The 18,020-nt window shown below is 44.3% G+C and overlaps 1 long non-coding RNA gene across 1 annotated transcript; it reads left to right on the forward strand.

Annotated features, from left to right (window-relative positions):
• Window positions 1-9,646: 9,646 nt before the first annotated feature.
• Window positions 9,647-17,210, forward strand: LOC120849516. Its single transcript, XR_005717945.2, has 3 exons — window positions 9,647-9,721; window positions 13,480-13,652; window positions 16,988-17,210. It is a non-coding gene; the product is annotated as an uncharacterized LOC120849516 (long non-coding RNA).
• Window positions 17,211-18,020: the final 810 nt, after the last annotated feature.

Here is an 18,020-nt window from a genome sequence, read left to right on the forward strand (position 1 = left end):
ATATTTTTTAAAGCAATATTGACGGCGCAAGACGCGATTTAGTCGGCAGTCACGTCCCTTACGGCTTGTTTCCTCTCTCGGCATTTCAGGCGCATGGAGCAGAGGTCGATCGCCTTCGCCTTCACGACCAAGATGTCATTTTGGAATGACCCGTGACGTCATGGACTTCGCGCACAATTTCAATTAAATCTCTCGCAAGCGCTCTAAAAAACATTTATTTTTTTCGTAAACTTTTTTTAGCACATGTGTCCCACTAGACTGTTTAAAAAAAATATTTTTTTGCTCTTCAGGGTCCTTTAAGTTAGCCACAAAGTTACTTCCCAACCAGCAAGTTATCCCTTGAAGTCCTGCTGCATGCTACCATACGAAGAAAGTTGAAGATGGGAAATTTGCATCAGAATGAGCAAGAAGGCCTTCCAAGGCGAAAAGCATTGACGTGCATGCTCCGCCAAAGCTACATTTCACCAAAATGTAATGAATTTGTGCCTACATTGCACCATAAGGGAGTTTTCGTTCATAACTACCGAAACTAATAGTTCAGGCGTCGCAGTACTGCCAGATTGTTCCTGCAACATTGTGTGAATCGTTCAGAACTTCCGGTTATTGCTTAGAATAACGTGTGGTTTGATTTGATTTACACACCGAAGATGACTCAGTTTTCGGATGTTTCGTGATATCTCTCATTGTACGTGGTATGTTCGGGCAGTCTAATTATCTCCGTTGAGTGCGCTTCTCACACCATGCACTGGTGCACTGCCTAGAAGCTACACCCGTGGAGTAGGCATTGCAATTCTGCATATGCCGCTTTGTCGCAGCGCAGCCTTGTCTTGAAGGGGCACTAAAGTGCTTTTTGAGATCCTCGTTTTATTGTTATAACTCAATCTACAAGCACTAACCATCCTAAAAAAAAAAAAAATTACATTCATCTGCGGTCGATTTGCATACTAAAACAATTGATCAAAATTCTCGACACTTAGCGTCGGCGCAGAATGACAGATGGCGCTACCGAACCTTGGTGAATATGGTCAAACAACGGACGGCACATGTCGGCCACTCGCGAGCGATTGAGTCCACCGTGGACGAGGTGCCGACCAGTCGTGCTCGTCCACGCGGGAACCCGTCGCTCGCGAGTGGCTGACATGCGCTGCCCGTCGTTCGACCATATTCAGCAAGGTTCGGTAGCGCCATCTGTCATTCTGCGACAATGGTAAGTGTCTGGAACCATCACTTTCTTAAGATACGAATCGGCCGTGGATGAATGTAACTTCTGGTTTTTTAGGATGATCAGTGCTCGTACATTGAGGTATGACCGTAGAATGAGACTCTCAAAACACGTTTTAGTACCCCATTAAAGGGATATTGAACCGAAATTTGGATTTCGCGAAATAAGGACGCATGAGAGTTGAACAAGACGCTGGGAACTCCAAAACATGACTCGTACATTAGTATCTCCAACGGATGGCCGCACTTTTGAAAAAAAAAAGGGCGCAATCAAGCGAGGTCTTTGACGTCATTGTCCTCCGGCAGAATTTCAGAATGAGGGGAAGCAGCATCGCTTCTCTCCTCCTTGCTTCGGTTCACTAGCTCGAAGGGACGTAGCGAGAAGGAAAGAGAATCTGAATCGTGACGTGACTTGTCTCGTCGGCTGTGTTCACTCGCACACTTCTTTTCCAAAAATACAGAGATCCGATCCGTTAGAGGCATCGCTGTATGAGTGTTGTTTCGGGGTTTTGCAGCATCCCGCCTATCCGTCCAGCTTTGTTTCGTGAGCTCGAAATTTCTGTTCACTATCCCTTTAAGGGTAAAGCACTATTCCAGGGAGAAAAGGTGGACAACAAAGCATATGAATTAGAAAAATAAATATATATGTGAAAGGAAAGGGAACTTGGTGAATGCTGATGTGATATTTACCTTACACTAAACTTTGTTAAATAAAAATCCGGTTAGTCTATATCAGGGGTGGCCAAACTGCGGCTCGTGAGCCGCATGCGGCTCGTCACGGGTCCAAGTGTGGCTCGCTGGTTTTGGGTAAGCATGCCGCCCTACCCCTCCGGTGTTCCAAAGCCGAACAGACTTTTAAAATTAAAAAAAAAAGCTCACAGACTTGGCAGCCTTGTATTACATAACATAGATACAGCTGGACTGGTTTTTAACACATTAATGTGTCCGGTGACACTGTTTCCTTTATCGTTCTAGAGAAAATTTCGAACCGTATACGCATAACAGACGTCAGGGGCAGTGGCTGGTTAGCAAACCAGCCGAAGCTTTCATTTTTGCTGAGCGGTTAAGGTAACATTCTGCTGCTTGCTGTTATTTGTTGTAGTCAACAATTATATTTGTCCTTTTTGGAAAGCACTGCTCCCTCCATATAGTTTTTTTTTTTTTAAGAAGCCTCCTTTCCTTTATTTTTCCTGTGGCTCTTTGAACCTTTGTCGTTTTGTCTGTGGCTCTAACCCCTATCACTTTGGCCACCCTGGCCTATATGATAGACATTGACACCTTGAAAATATTACACACAATTCCTTTATGTGGTTAGCATCCAAAAGTGCTCATCAGTGAGTAAATAATAATCGTCCCCAGAGCCCGACCTGTATTTCTGGGGGTGTGCTGTGTATTACGTCATTTATATGTGTCAAGACTGACTCCAAAACAGAACTGTGAGCTGGCAGAGGGTTTGCAACATTACCGTTGCTTTCCACACTTAGGCTTCAATTTGTTAGGTGGGAATCAATCCAGTTAGTTATTGCTGGTTCCATCTTAAATGTTTTGATTCTGGCCACAGGTCTCCAATGTGGCACTCAATAAGAGGCCTCATATAAGCCTACAAACCATATAAACCTGCTCTCTGTCATTTAGTGTTAATGCAATGAGCTGTTTCCTATCTCTGTTCACCACCAAGTTGACAGTGCGATGGGAGCTACACATTCACTGGACCTATCGACCGCCTTCCACTCGTCACCAAAACCTGCTCCTGGCGCATGGATGTAGGTGGGGGAATGTGATCAGATGGCAAATGATGGGCGTACAACTGGTCCAGCAAGCACGTAGCTTCCAATGCACCCTCAGCTTAGGGGTGAGCGGAGTATACCAGTTTTGCGACTGTACATAGGCCAGGTCAAGAAATGAGATACATTTATTTCCCTCATGAGCTACAAACAACAGAACTAAATAGCCATAAAACCTTTATCCATGACGACCCATACGTTGCACCCGAAACGAAGGTGTGGGATGGCGATAGGTGATACCATTAAATGACAAAGCAGTACAACATCATGCTAGTGTTTAATATCTGTTAAAGTGGGTGGCAGTTCTGCAATAACCCACACATTAAATTGAGAAAACTAATTCGCAACTAGCAACATGGTTTTGTAGAAATCAAATATTGTTTGGAATTTTTGTGTGACGCTTGATGTCCCCAGTATTTAGGTTCATCAAAATTGAGTGTTGAAAAAACATTGATTCAAGGCTTTTACAGTACGTCTTTCCTTATTCAATTTCATTGAATGGCAGTGACAGCACCATAGAAATTGAACAAAGAGTGAAATCTGCCACCTTGTTGACAAACCTACCTGCTGAAGGTGGCCACGAGATTCCCTTGTCACTACTTGGTCACTTGAATACAACGTTAACTATTGTATCTAGATGTACTGTGGCAGCAATGTTGTAGCTGTGATGCTCATCGGGCCAGGTCTCCTTTCAGATGTGCATATTCCCGTCGAAAAGTAGCCCATCGCCTTGGCAGCTGGTATGACAAGAGTATAACTACATTAGCCAAAAAATTGAACAGTTAGACAAGCTAGTCTACATGCCACAAAATTCTACACATGAAGAATAAAAAAAAAGAAAGCAATGCAACATTGTCTTTACAGGGCTGTGCATCTCAACTCTCTTCCCTAGCCTTGCGTTGACCAAGACGTGATGTGTGCATAGTTCCAAGTTCAGACAAAATGAAACAATCTACCTACGTCGATCTCTATAGTTTGCATTGCAAAAGCAAACCATGTTTTTTATGTCAGCAGTGACAAGGAGACTACAGGCATAATCTGAGGTTCTATTTTAAACCAAAACAATTCTGTAAAGCGAACCCATGTTACAGCCTGTACCGTGTCTAAGTGAGGCGAGTTAAATTCTGGTTTCTCTCCTGAATGTTTATAATAAAGCACTATACACCTAGCAGTGCTAGAGCACAAAGTGAATAAGGCACAGAGCTTCCTTCAGTTGTCTAAGACCGGAAGATGAACCTCTCAGAGGGGTGAATGTGCTCGAAACGCGCCATTTAGGAATGTATAACAATGAGTGCGTAGTGGGCCAGATGTAGATAATACGACAGATATATACTTTATGATGACATCTGAGCGTATGTACAATGTCTAGACATGCGAATTTGCTGCCCAGCCAAACGTATCCCCCACAGCTTTATTCTGAGCGACGATTGCTACTCAATAACGTCACTGCAGCGTGGTGGTTTCAGACGGTGCTGTGTCATTAGCTATTTTCATACGTTGGAAACTTAGCAGCAGACGGAAAAACTACGGTCGCAACTTCTACATCAATTCAGCCCAACTAGCTGACTAATAAAATCATAACTAGGGATGTCGCAAACCTGCTGAGATTGCACGAGTTAAGGTTTGAACTTGAAATGTTTTGCAAATTTCGAACCCTGCTGTGTTTCGAATTTGAAAAGTTTGACAATGTAAAGTTTCTGAAAGTTCAAGTTTGAAGATTTCAACTCTCTTTACAGATTGAGTATGAAAAGTTTGAAAATTTCAAATTTCTTTGCTATTTATGTTAGAAGAATTCAAATTTAGATTTTTGAATCTCAAGGTACAAGATCAAATACCACAATTTAAAATAAAGTTTTTAAGGGCTCATCTGGAAAAAACCTGAAAGTGCTACAAGGTTGACTAAAAACGCTGCACATTTTATTTTGTGCCATAAACACTACTTTCTTCTCGGTACCGGGTTCTTAGGATACTTCTCGTTATTTACTATGATTTATGAAACAAGCCTTGAGTTGGTTGGACGGTTTAGCGACAAGACTTGAGGCGGTCTGGTATGCATCAGGAATTGCTACCTCTTTGCAAACTGGAAGCAATGCGATTGAATACCCCTAAATGAGATGCTGGCATGAAACAACGAAATACGCAAGATAATGCGTACAGACAAAGTCGCCAAGGCAAGACATCTTGCTTCACGAAAGTTTGTAGTTGCTCTGGGCGTTTATTTCCAGTGGAATGGCCCGTGGGGCAGAGAAAACACTGCACGCAGGGACAGCACCCGACAGAGCTCAAGGTCAAGAAGCATGCAACCAGCCAAGCTCGCAGGTCCCCTGGCCCCCCAAGATACACCTGATCAGGTAATGACAGGTCGTGCATCAGGCTCACTACACTGCCGGTTTCTTTGGCACCTCGGTGGCTCCAAGGCAAGGCGCCGGCCTACAGACACCAGGTGGCGGATTATAATCCCGGCCCAGGGGCCCGTAATTTGACAAAGGCTTATTGCGGAGAAGGTCTTGTAATCAAGCTTTCTGCTGCACGTCTGATCCCCAGGTGGTCCAAATTAATCCTCAGTCATCTGCTGAGGTGTTCCAAATGCTTCTCGTCGGTTTGGCTTGTAAAACACCCAGATTTGATTTTGCATAGCTGGTTCTTCGCGCTTTCCTTCTTAGAAAAATAAGGAAACAAGAGGAGATATTAGTTGCTTTAATATGCAAGCGGATACTGACGATAATGGATCAAGTGCCGATCCAGTGTTGCCTCTCACAAGTCGGTGTCGCTTTCAGTGCACGCCTTTCCCCAACCATCCACTAACACGAGGAGATCGGGCAACTTGCATTCGAAAACAGCCAGGGTTATGAACAATGCCCCAGAAAAGTGCCTTTGTCGGATTACCAACCTGCAGACAAGAAACCTGCAGGTTACTTTGGGGCAACCTACACAGTTTTACACGGTAGAGGCTCTGTGCGAAAGCAGGAGTAAAAACTTTCAGGTACGACGCCACCCGCCACCCCAATGCGAGTCGTTGGTGGCACTACATCTTTGTGTTAATAATATTTAGGACCTTATACGATTTGGGAAATGTTTCTTCACACCTCGTGAAACTTCTGTATGTTTCACATACCCAATTTTCCCCCTTCAACTGGAAACCTAAAAGATTATTTTTCGGTTTCCAGTTCAAGTTTTTTTCCAGAATAAAAAAAATTCTAATGTTTCGGTTTGTCTCCGGTTTGTACACAAATTGGAGTTTTTTCTTATGTTTGGTTTTCTTTTCAGTTCGATGCCCTGGAGGATTAATGAAATCCACTGTCTACGATGCAAATGACCTCTTTCGTCTTTATACCTTGAAAAATGTAGAGGCCCCCAACGCAGCATCAGTTTGTACCGTCGACTCGGTCACTTAATCGTCACTTCAGTGTCGCGTCGTGCAAGCAACTGAAAAAGGGTTCGGCTTTCAAGGCACAGTGTTATGTAAGGAAAGTAACGGTGACCAGTTCCAGTCCCAACCCAACTACCCACCTCGTGCAGAGCTTGTGAGCTCCGGTTGGAATGGCCGGGGGGGGGGGGGGGGGGGGGCCATTACAAACAGCTGATTTCACTCTCCTTGAGCACATAAGTTATTCAAGGTTATTGCGTACCGTAACTTCATTGTACTGTATACCTTGCGAGCGCATGAGGCACCGTCATAACCGGGGCCATGTAAGCAAACTTGGACGGGTGAAATCCGGGCGGTCTTGATATCACGAAAGCTCGCCTGCACCGTCAAAAAGTAAGGAACAATATGCTAAAAACAATCTTTCTCTGAATTCAGCACAGCTACGAACCTCCAACGAAGTTGGCCCTGCGAACAGGAAAGTTCACGATTGGTTTTCAAGGCATTCCGTTACGGGGTTCTGTCAGTAAGTGATATTTTCTGTTTTCTTTTTTTTCATAGTTTTTAAGTGGCAAGATGTGAATGAGTATAGCGCACACCTTAAGAACGAAAAGCTTAATCCGTCATTCTTTACTTAAGTACCGGGTATAGCTTGATTACGTTAAGCTGGGGTCATACTGCTTATACATCATACAAAAGACAGCCTGCATACAGATTTGAGGGCAAGTCACCGTGCGATCCATGCTTCGAATGCAGCCTGGCAATGGGTTCAAGGAGAAACTTAGCATGCAACATTCGAACCACAGATACTGTGGTGACTTGCGTGTGCAGACTGTCTTTTGTATGATGTATGAGCAGTGTGACCCCGGCCAGCTGTCTTCTGGGTAAAAGCAGAATGTCCCGCTATCACATTGAGAACCCGGCCAGCTGACACGGGGGATTCGCGTCATAGGCTTCTGAAACACGAGCTTTTGAAAGCAGGGCAAAAGGGGCAGGGTGCTTCACATTGGGTGCTTTCGAGCACCACCCACAAAAGGCTGCTGAAACCTTATCAAAATTTTCTTTTGAACCATTTTTGCTACTATTTGCTCAACCTACAGCTGCACAGTGATGAGGCATAACAATTATGAAGCCAAGCCGTGAGAATAACGGAGGTAGTCAAGCCAAAGCAATCCTGTCTGAGTGACTGAGTGGACGAGAGAGCCCCCAAAAATGGTGCGTTTCCCTTCCCTCCTCTCTCTGAGTTCACAGATGCGCCCAGGTATACATGGCTTGCATTGACCTCACATGAGCCGCCATTGGTCCATACCATGCGCCTGTTTCTGTACCTTCTGCAGCATACATTTGACACCATCAAATTTGTCTTCTGGGCAAGGCTTGCCGAGAGAAACAAATTGAATGGTGCGAAATGTATGCTGCACAAGGTACGGTGCAGCAATGGCAGCTGGTACGGTGCCATATGACGCCCCGTGCAAGGCATGGTTCCCGGACATTTCATCGAACGCCGTTTCATCGAACACCGTTTCGTCAAACGCTGTTTCATCGAAAAAATGGATGTTTCATCGAACGCCGTTTCACCGAATCGCTGACGAGAGTTTCATTGAATGTCTTTTAAATAAAATGTGTGAAATATGTTCTTTTATGCACGGATCGAGTGCATTTTCGTGTCATTCACCCATTTCATCGTCAGGTTTTTTAATGTCCAGACCATTTCATGTGTTCGTGCGACAGCCATTCACCGTTTCAAATGATGAGCAATTGCTCTCAAAAAGTTCCCCACAGCCATGGTCCGTCGGTTCTCATAAAAGAGGCGGACCTTCTCATCCCTTGCCGCTATGGCCATCTTCTGGCGAGGAGGCTTTTGGGAACTCAGCATTGCCTCCAGCTTGTCTTCCGTCAGTTGATGTTCTGTGGCGATGCAAGTCAAAAACTTCCAGAACCTGGGATGGGCACTTCCGACCAGCTTCAGGAAGCGAGACTGCCACCATGGCGTTCGATAAGACGGCGTTCGATAAAACAGCGGTCGATGAAACGGCTTCAATGAAACGGCGTTCAATGAAACGGCGTTCAATGAAACGGCGTTCAATGAAACGGCATTCGATGGAACGGCTTTGATGAAACGGCGTTCGACGAAACGGCGTTCGACGAAACGGCGTTCAATGAAATGTCCAGTCCCAGCAAGGCATGTATACAAAGTCTACAAACACAGATATGAGACCTGCAAACGTGGGTTAGGCACTGATAACAAAACTGACACCTGGATAAGCATGTCTTCAAGTAATTTGGTCTGAGATACTAGTGTCATCGTACATGTCACCTAATTAATTATGTATATTCTTCTATCCTGGAAAATTGAATACGATCGATGTACTGGCTCGAGCGTACACGGTGGCCGGCTAGCAGTCACAGATGCGTCAGGGTTGCAACCTTTCTGCCTAGCCTTGCGCGTTGTCGTGTACGCACCAATCTCTTGTGCAAAGAAATTAGAATTAAAATGTGTCACTGCCTCGAAATCTGCCTTCAGCAACATGAAATCAAACGGGGCTATACCGATCTCTTTCTACCCGTTAGAAACTCCGCAACAAATTCTGAAGTTTAATCATATCAAGGCTGGCAGCCTGCTATTTGGGTATTTGTTTTTGATCGGCATGGCAAAATGCGCACCACGATTGTTTCTGTACTCATTATATGGCTAAAATCAAACTTGATGCTCGTACCCAAAGGTTACATCAAAATGTTTCACATATATCGGAGCATAGCGTCTAAATAAGCAATAGGAGCAAACTTGCCAAGGGACGCAGTCCGCAGGCGACGTAGGTTCATGTAGCCCTCCTTGGTGTAGCCCACAGTGGAAGAAACGAAATGCTTCTTCCATCGTGGTGTAGCCGACAGACGATGGGCGCAGCCATGACAGTTATTCTAATGTTTGAAGTGTATGATGTTGCAGAAAGTTTCGCACATCAACTTTGGTTATTTATTACGTTCGTTATATGTAAACCAAAACAAAACATTTAACTACAATTGTAATTTATTATTTATTATAATTTGTTTAATGTTTTAATACGTTAACTTAACGTTAACGGAACTAACAACTACGAACGAACAGAAAAGAAATCGACAACAAGCAAAATGGCTGCGACCAGTTGACGCTGCGGTGGTCAAGTTAGCAGCATTCAACGTTACTGGATTTAGCTGTAAGCTCTTACACCACTATAATTCGACACTGTGATTTCTGAAAAGTCGACATGCTATAAATAAAACTGTAGCGTGCCCTTCTATCTAATTAGAGCTGGAAATACATTTGGGAGTGAAGTGATTTGAATCTGAGCAGGTCGCCCGCTGCAACACAACGGTATGTATTCACGATTCACGAAGATTTCTTGTGCATATATCAGAAGATATTCCTTAAAGCATGGATCACGGGGCATTTTCATCATCTTAAGCGGCCTTGAAAAAAGGGAATATTGGAAGCTACACAAGGGAACCAAACGTTAGGATCGAATAGAATTGTTCGACGGTGCCACACGAACGACGTTGTATTTGTCAACTCTACTAAAGATTTGTGTTGATATGGAGACCTTTTGCGCGATGCACCTCTTATTTTCTTACATTTTGCACCCAATTCCCTGAAATTAGAACGCCTGACGGGCCAGTGACAAAAAGTTTATTATCTACAATACAAATACGATAACATTGAAGATGATCGTTTCTTTTGAGCCATTGTTTATATTATTGTATTTCGAATCTTAAAGCACCAAGGTATTTATGTTTTTCCGGAGTTTACAGAAACACGACAAAGAAGGTCCCAACATTAAAAAGAATATTTGTGACTCGTAATCTCGAGACTGTCGCTCAGGGCTTCCCTCTCTCTGTTTTCTGCAGTGGCATGGAAAGATAACACTAAACTCTTCATAAAGGAAAAAAAAAAGGATTAAGGTTTTGAGGAGTAATGAGCTGTTGGGCACCAGGGCATTGAACGGAAAAGAAAACCAAACATCAGAAAAAAACTTATTCGTGTGCAAACCAGAATCACACCGAAACATAATAATTTTTTTTCATTCTGGAATGAAACCGAAAAATAATCTTTGAGGTTTCCACTTCAAGGGGAAAAATTGTTCAAAGTGAAACATACAGAATTTTGACGAATTTCGAACTTCTGAACAGAAATTTGACGAAGTGTGATGAAACTTTAATCGTATAAGGTCTTAAATATTATAAACGCAAAGATGTGGTGGTGCTACCAACGACTCGCTTGTAGTGGCGGCTGGCCTCGTACCTGTAGGTCGTACCGTGTAAGACTGCGTAGGTTGCCCCAAAGTAAACTTTAGGTCCCTTGTCTGCAGGTTTGAAATCCGATGAAGGCACATTGTTTTTTTGCTGTGTTCATGGCGAATGACTCTATGATCTCCCTGCTGCTGTAAAAACGTGTCAAACCCTTCCCTCCTGCTGACGAAAACTGAGGTTGAATTTCTAAAATTCGAGATAAACCCACCTCTCTGATTTGCACTTTGCGTTTTTTATCTCCCCTTCTCCCCCCTTTCCCTCCTGGATATAGTTGGCTGCTCGCTGTGGAAAGTTTACTCGTCTGTTGCTAGTTGAAAGACGTGGCTGTGTTGTCCCTGTTTTAATTGTTTTATTCTTTCTTCATCCATGGTTGTTCATAACCCTGGCTGTTTTTGAATGCAAGTTGCCCAATCTCCTCGTGTTGTGGCTGGTTGGGGAAAGGCGTGCACTGAAAGTGACACCGATTCGTAAGAGGCAACACTGGATAGGCACTCGATCCATTATCGTCATTATCCAGTTGCATTTTAAAAGCGACTAATATCTCCACTTGTTTTCTTATTTTTCTAAGAAGGAAAGCACGAAGAACCAGCTATGCAGAATCAAATCTGAGGGTTTTGCAAGCCAAGCAGACGACGGGCATTCAGAACACCTCAGCAGACGACTGAGGATTAATTTGGAACACCTGGGGATCATTTGACGTGCAACAGAAAGCTTGATTGCACGACCTTCTTGGCAATAAGCCTTTGTCAAATTGCGGGCACTTGGGCCGGGATTAGAATCCGCCACCTGGTGTCTGTAGGCCGGTGCCTTGCCTTGGAGCCACTGAGGTGCCAAAGAAACCGGCAGTGTAGTGAGCCTGATGCACGACCGGTCATTACCTGATCAGGTGTATCTTGGGGGGCCAGGGGACCTGCGAGCTTGGCTGGTTGCATGCTTCTTGACCTTGAGCTCTGTCGGGTGCTGTCCCTGCGTGCAGTGTTTTCTCTGCCCCACGGGCCATCCCACTGGAAATTAACGTCCACAGCAACTACAAACTTTCGTGAAGCAAGATGTCTTGCCTTGGCGACTTTGTCTGCACGCATCATCTTGCGTATTTCGTTGTCTCAGGCCAGCATCTCATTTAGGGGTATTCAATCGCATTGCTTCCAGTTTGCAAAGAGGTAGCAATTCCTGATGCATACCAGACCGCCTCAAGTCTTGTCGCTAAACCGTCCAACCAACTCAAGGCTTGTTTCATAAATCATAGTAAATAACGAGAAGTATCCTAAGAACCCGGTACAGAGAAGAAAGTAGCGTTTATGGCACAAAATAAAACGTGCAGCGTTTTTAGTCAACTTTGTAGCACTTTCAGGTTTTTTCCAGATGAGCCCTTAAAAACTTTATTTTAAATTGTGATATTTGATCTTGTACCTTGAGATTCACAAACCTAAATTTGAACTCTTCGAACATAAATAGCAAAGAAATTCGAAATTTTCAAACTTTTCATACTCAATCTGTAAAGAGAGTTGAAATCTTCAAACTTGAACTTTCAGAAACTTTACATTATCAAACTTTTCAAATTCGAAACACAGCAGGGTTTGAAATTTGCAAACTTTTCAAATTCAAACCTTAACTCCTGCAATCTCGGCAGGTTTGCGACATCCCTAGTTATGATTTTATCTAGTCAGCTAGTTGGGCTAAATGGATGTAGAAGTTGCGACAGTAGTTTTTCCGTCTGCTGCTAAGTATCCAACGTCTGAAAATAGCTAATGACACAGCACTGTCTGAAACCACCACGCTGCAGTGACGTTATTGAGTAGCAATCGTCGCTCAGAATAAAGCAGTGGGGAACACGTTTGCCGGGACAGCAAATTCGCATGTCTAGACATTGTACAGTCGGCACAGAATGAAACCATCGTCACAGGCTGCTCCACTAGAGGGCCCCTGAGAACTAATGAAAATGTGCCTTGGAGCGAGGGTGCAGGTCCTACTAAGATGTGCTCGACCCTCGCGCGACGTATCTGGGACTTCCGTGTTTCGCCGGTGGTCGAGGGTCGAGCACAGCTTAGTAGGACACGCACCCTGGCACCCCAGGGCATTTTCATTAGTTCTCAGGGGCCCTCCAGGTCGAGCAGCCTGTGTCGATTGCCATACGTTGTGGCGTTCGGGTTTCATTCCGTGCTGACTGTACATACGCTCAGATGGCGTCATAAATTATACATCTGTCGTATTACCTACATCCGGCCCGCACTCATTGTTAAACATTTCTAAATCTTTTTTTTCGTGCACATTCACCCCTGCGAGAGGTTCATTCACCGTTCTTAGACAACTGAAGGAAGTTCTGTGCCTTACTCGCTTTGTGCTGCTTGGTAGCCTCTGAAAAAGAAATGCTCTAGCACAGCTAGGTGTATAGTGCTTTATTATAGACATTCAGGAGAGCAACCAGAATTTAAGTCACCTCACTTAGGTACAGGCTGTAACGTGGGTTTGCTTTACAGAATTGTTATTTTCTAAAAAAAGAAAAAGAAAATCAGATTATGGTTGTAATGCGTGTGTTATACCTTGTCACTGCCGACATAAAAAAAACATGGTTTGCTTTTGCAATGCAAACTATAGAGATCGACGTAGGTAGATTTTCCCATTTTGTCTGAACTTGCAACTATGCACACATCACGTCTTGGTCAACGCAGGGCTAGGGAAGAGAGTTGAGATGCACAGGCCTGTAAAGACACTGTTGCATTGCTTTCTTTTTTTTTAGTCTCCATGTGTAGAATTTTGTGGCATGTAGACTTGCTTGTCTGACTGTTAAATTTTTTGGCTAATGTAGTTATACTCTTGTCATACCAGCTGCCATGGCGATGGGCTACTTTTCGACGGGAATATGCACATCTGAAAAGAGACCTGGCCCGATGAGCATCACAGCTACAACATTGCTGCCACAGTACATCTAGATACAATAGTTAACGTTGTATTCAAGTGACCAAGTGGTGACAAGGGAATCTCGCGGCCACCTTCAGCAGGTAGGTTTGTCAACAAGGTGGCAGATTTCACTCTTTGTTCAATTCCTATGGTGCTGTCACTGCCATTCAATGAAATGGAATAAGGAAAGACGTACTGTAAAAGCCTTGAATCAATGTTTTTTCAGCACTCAATTTTGATGAACCTAAATACTGGGGACATCAAGCGTCACACAAAAATTCCAAACAATATTTGATTTCTACAAAACCATGTTGCTAGTTGCGAATCAGTTTTCTCAATTTAATGTGTGGGTTATTGCAGAACTGCCACCCACTTTAACAGATATTAAACACTAGCATGATGTTGTACTGCTTTGTCATTTAATGTTATCACCTATCGCCATCCCACACCTTCGTTTCGGGTGCAACCTATGGGTCGTCATGGATAAAGGTTTTATGGCTATTTAGTTCCGTTGTTTTGTAGCTCATGAGGGAATTAAATGTATCTCATTTCCTGACCTGGCCTATGTACAGTCGTAAAACTGGTATACTCCGCTCACCCCTAAGCTGAGGGTGCATTGGAAGCTACGTGCTTGCTGGACCAGTTGTACGCCCATCATTTGCCATCTGATCACACACCCCCGCCTACATCCACGCGCCAGGAGCAGGGTCCGGTGACGAGAGGAAGGCCGTCGATAAGCCCAGTGAATATGTAGCTCTCACAGGCACTGTCACCTTGGCGGTGAGCAGAGCTTAGGAAACAGCTCATTGCATTAGCACTAAATGACAGAGAGCAGGTTTATATGATATGTAGGCTCATATCTGGCCTCTTATTGAGTGCCACATTGGAGACCTGAGGCCAGAATCAAAATATTTGGGATGGAACCAGCAGTAACTAACTGGATTGATTCCCACCTAACAAATTGAAGCCAAAGTGTGGAAAGCAGCGGTAATGTTGCAAACCCTCTGCCAGCATATTCAGCTGTAGCTCACAGTTCTGCTTTAGGGTCAGTCTTGACATATATAAATGACGTACTACACAGCACGCCCCCAGAAATACAGGTCGGGCTCTGGGGACGATTCTATTATTTACTCACTGATCAGCCCCTTGGATAAGCAAGCCTCATTAAATAAGTATGCTAACCACATAAAGGAATTGTGTGTAATATTTTCAAGGTGTCAAATTTATCATACAGACTAACCATATTTTTATTTAGCAAAGTTTACTGCAAGGTAAATATCACATCAGCATTCACCAAGTTTCCTTTTCTTTCACATATATATATATTTTTCTAATTCATGCTTTGTTGTCCACCTTTCACCCTGGAATAGTGCTTTTACCCTTAAAGGGATAGTGAACAGAAACTTCGAGCTCGGACACAAGGGTAGACGGATAGGCGGGACGCTGCAAAACCCCAAAACAACACTCATACAGCGATATCTCTAACCGATCGCTGTATTTTTGGAAAAGAAGTGTGCGAGTGAACACGGCCGATGAGACAAGTCACGTCACGATTCCCATTCCCTCTCCTTCTTGCTACGTCCCTTCGAGCTAGTGAACTGAAGCGAGAAAGAGAGAAGCGAGGCTGCTTCCCCTCATTCTGCAATTCTGCCGGAGGACAACGACGTCAAAGACCGTCACAGATGGCCGCACTTTTTTTTTCAAAAGTGCGGCCATCTGTTTGAGATACTGATGTACAAGTCATGTCTTGGAGTTCCTAGCGTTTTGTTCAACGCTCATGCATCCTTATTTTGCGAAATCCGAATTTCGGTTCGGTATCCTTTTAATGGGGCACTAAAGTGTATTTTGAAAGTCTCGTTCTATGGTCATACCTCAATCTACGAGCACTAATCATCCTAAAAAACCAGAAATTACATTCATTTGCAGCAAATTCGTATCTTAAGAAAGTGATCAAAGTTCCAGACACTTACCATCGTCAGAGAATAACAGATGGTGCTACCGAACCTTGCTGAATATGGTCGAACGACGGACGGTGCGTGTCAGCCACTCGCGAGCGATGGGTTCCTTCGTGGACGAGCTCGACTGGTCGGCAGCTTGTCCACGGGGGACTCCATCGCTCGCGAGTAGCCGACACGTGCCGTCCGTTGTTCGACCATATTCACGAAGGTTCGGTAGCGCTATCTGCCATTCTGCGCTGACGCTAAGTGTAGAGAATTTTGATTGATTTTTTTAGTATGGAAATCGGCCGCAGATGAATGTAATTTTTGTTTTTTAAGGATGGTTAGTGCTCGTTGATTGAGTTATAACAATAAAACGAGGATCTCAAAAAGCACTTTAGTGCCCCTTTAAGACATGGCTGCGCTGCGGCAAAGCGACACAAGCAGAATTGCAATGCCTACTCCACGGGTGTAGCTTCTCGGCAGTGCACCAGTGCATGGTGTGAGAAGCGCACTCAACGGAGATAATTAGACTGCCCGAACATACCACGTACAATGAGAAATATCGCGAAACATCCGAGAACTAAGTCATGTTCGCTGTGTAAATCAAATCAAATCTCACATTATTCTAAGCAATAACCGGAAGTTCTGAACGATTCACACAATGTTGCAGGAACAATCTGGCAGTACTTCGACGCCTGAACTATTAGTTTCGGTAGTTATAAACGAAAACTCCCGTATGGTGCAGTGTAGGTATAAATTCATTACATTTTGGTGAAATGTATCTTTGGCGGAGCATGCACGTCAATGCTTTTCCCCTTGGAAGGCATTGTTGCACATTCCGATCCAAATTTCCCATCTTCAACTTTGTTCCTTAGGTAGCATGCAGCAGGACTTCAAGGGACAACTTGCTGGTTGGGAAGTAACTTTGTGGCTAACTTAAAGAACCCCTGAAAAGAAAAAGAAATTTTTTTTAAGCGGTCTGGTTGGGACAGATGTGTTAAAAAAAGAAATTTTATGGGGCAATATTGATTGCGAGAGATCTAATTGAAATTGTTCGCGAAGTCCGTGACATCACGGGTCATTCCAAAATGACCATCTCGGTCGTAAAGGCGAAGGCGATCAACCTCTCCTCCACGCTCCTGAAATGCCAAGAGAGAAAACAAGTGGTAAGGACGCGACTGCCGACTAAATCGCGTCTCGCGCCGTCAATATTGCTCTAAAAAATATTTTTTTTCGCATAAATTTTTTTTTGATTAGTGTGTTTTAACTAGATTGTTAAAAAAAAAACTTTTTTTTTTCTTCTCGGGGGCCCTTTAATAGGGCGAGTTCCCTACTCCCATTCAATGGATTGATTGGGACGCGCCCAAAACAAGGATACCGACCTACAATCTGTCGTGCACACAGCATGTTTTATATCTCCATGTTTAAATTTCCTTTTCTGCACATTGGTTCAAGAGTGGCTTGGATTGACTGCTTGGTCTTTCTTTCCCCATCAGGCAGGCAGTCTACAGTCTACTTCAAGCATCTGCAATGCTACACAGTAGAGGGTATGTGCCAAAGGCCTGGTTGATGGGCACGATCAAGCTGCACCATGCGGTTCTGCGCAATCAACCTCTGGGAAGCAAGCCTCTGCATGATCAAGTGTGGCTTCTTGGCAGATGATTGCCTGCAACACTGGTGTTCGTCAACATATGTGGCGACTGTCAAGAAATATTTCTTGGATGCAAGACCTTGAACTGCACATGGACCTCTGACGTAGCTTGTGCATGCTCTTTTGACTGCCTTCTGAAAACTGTGCCTAAAAGAACTGCTGGAGAATGGCAGTTAAGATGAAGGCGTTACAAGATGCGTCATAGGAGCCACCATGTAGTACTTGTGCTGATTGTCTCGATCCCGGTGTGGCTCGTTCTAGAAGTTCAAGGAGAGGGGGGAAAAAGTTGCTTTTGTGCCAACGTCCCAAATTGGAGTTCTTTGAGTCTCCCTCGACTGACATGCTAGTGAGCCGCAGCAGAACAGGCATCTGCGGTTCCCGCGTTCCAGTGCTGTAACATTGCCAGGATTGAGGCCAGGGGTTCATCCATGATTGTCTATCTGGGAAGGTGTTGCTAATTCTGGGAAAGGCCTCGCGAGGGATGTATAGCATAGATTTGTGTACTTTGAGTAGAAAATTCTTATAGCGTTGTCCTACTAGGGCGGCAAACGCCGATTTTCGTCCGGCGACAGCACTAAGTTTTGTGTCACTGATGCTGTTCCACTGCAACGACCAACATCTGCTACAAGCGCCGACAAACCATCAACGACGGACGAGTTGTTGTCTGTTGTTCAACTTGAAGCGCAGCAAGCAGCCCTACCGAGGAACATCTCTCGGAGACAAACTTAATTTTCTTACCCGCTTGTGCCTTCAGTTGCTGTCTTCCCCACCCTCCATTCCTCCCGTGACTCAGTCCTTGACGGCCACTGATCGTTCCTGCTCCCGCAGTTTCGATTCCTGGATTGCTTGTAGTGGTCGCGGGCACGGCTTGCTTGCTA

Source organism: Ixodes scapularis, unplaced genomic scaffold (assembly GCF_016920785.2).
Source record: "Ixodes scapularis isolate PalLabHiFi unplaced genomic scaffold, ASM1692078v2 ptg000080l_1__unscaffolded, whole genome shotgun sequence".
NCBI classification, from domain to species: Eukaryota; Metazoa; Arthropoda; class Arachnida; order Ixodida; family Ixodidae; genus Ixodes; species Ixodes scapularis.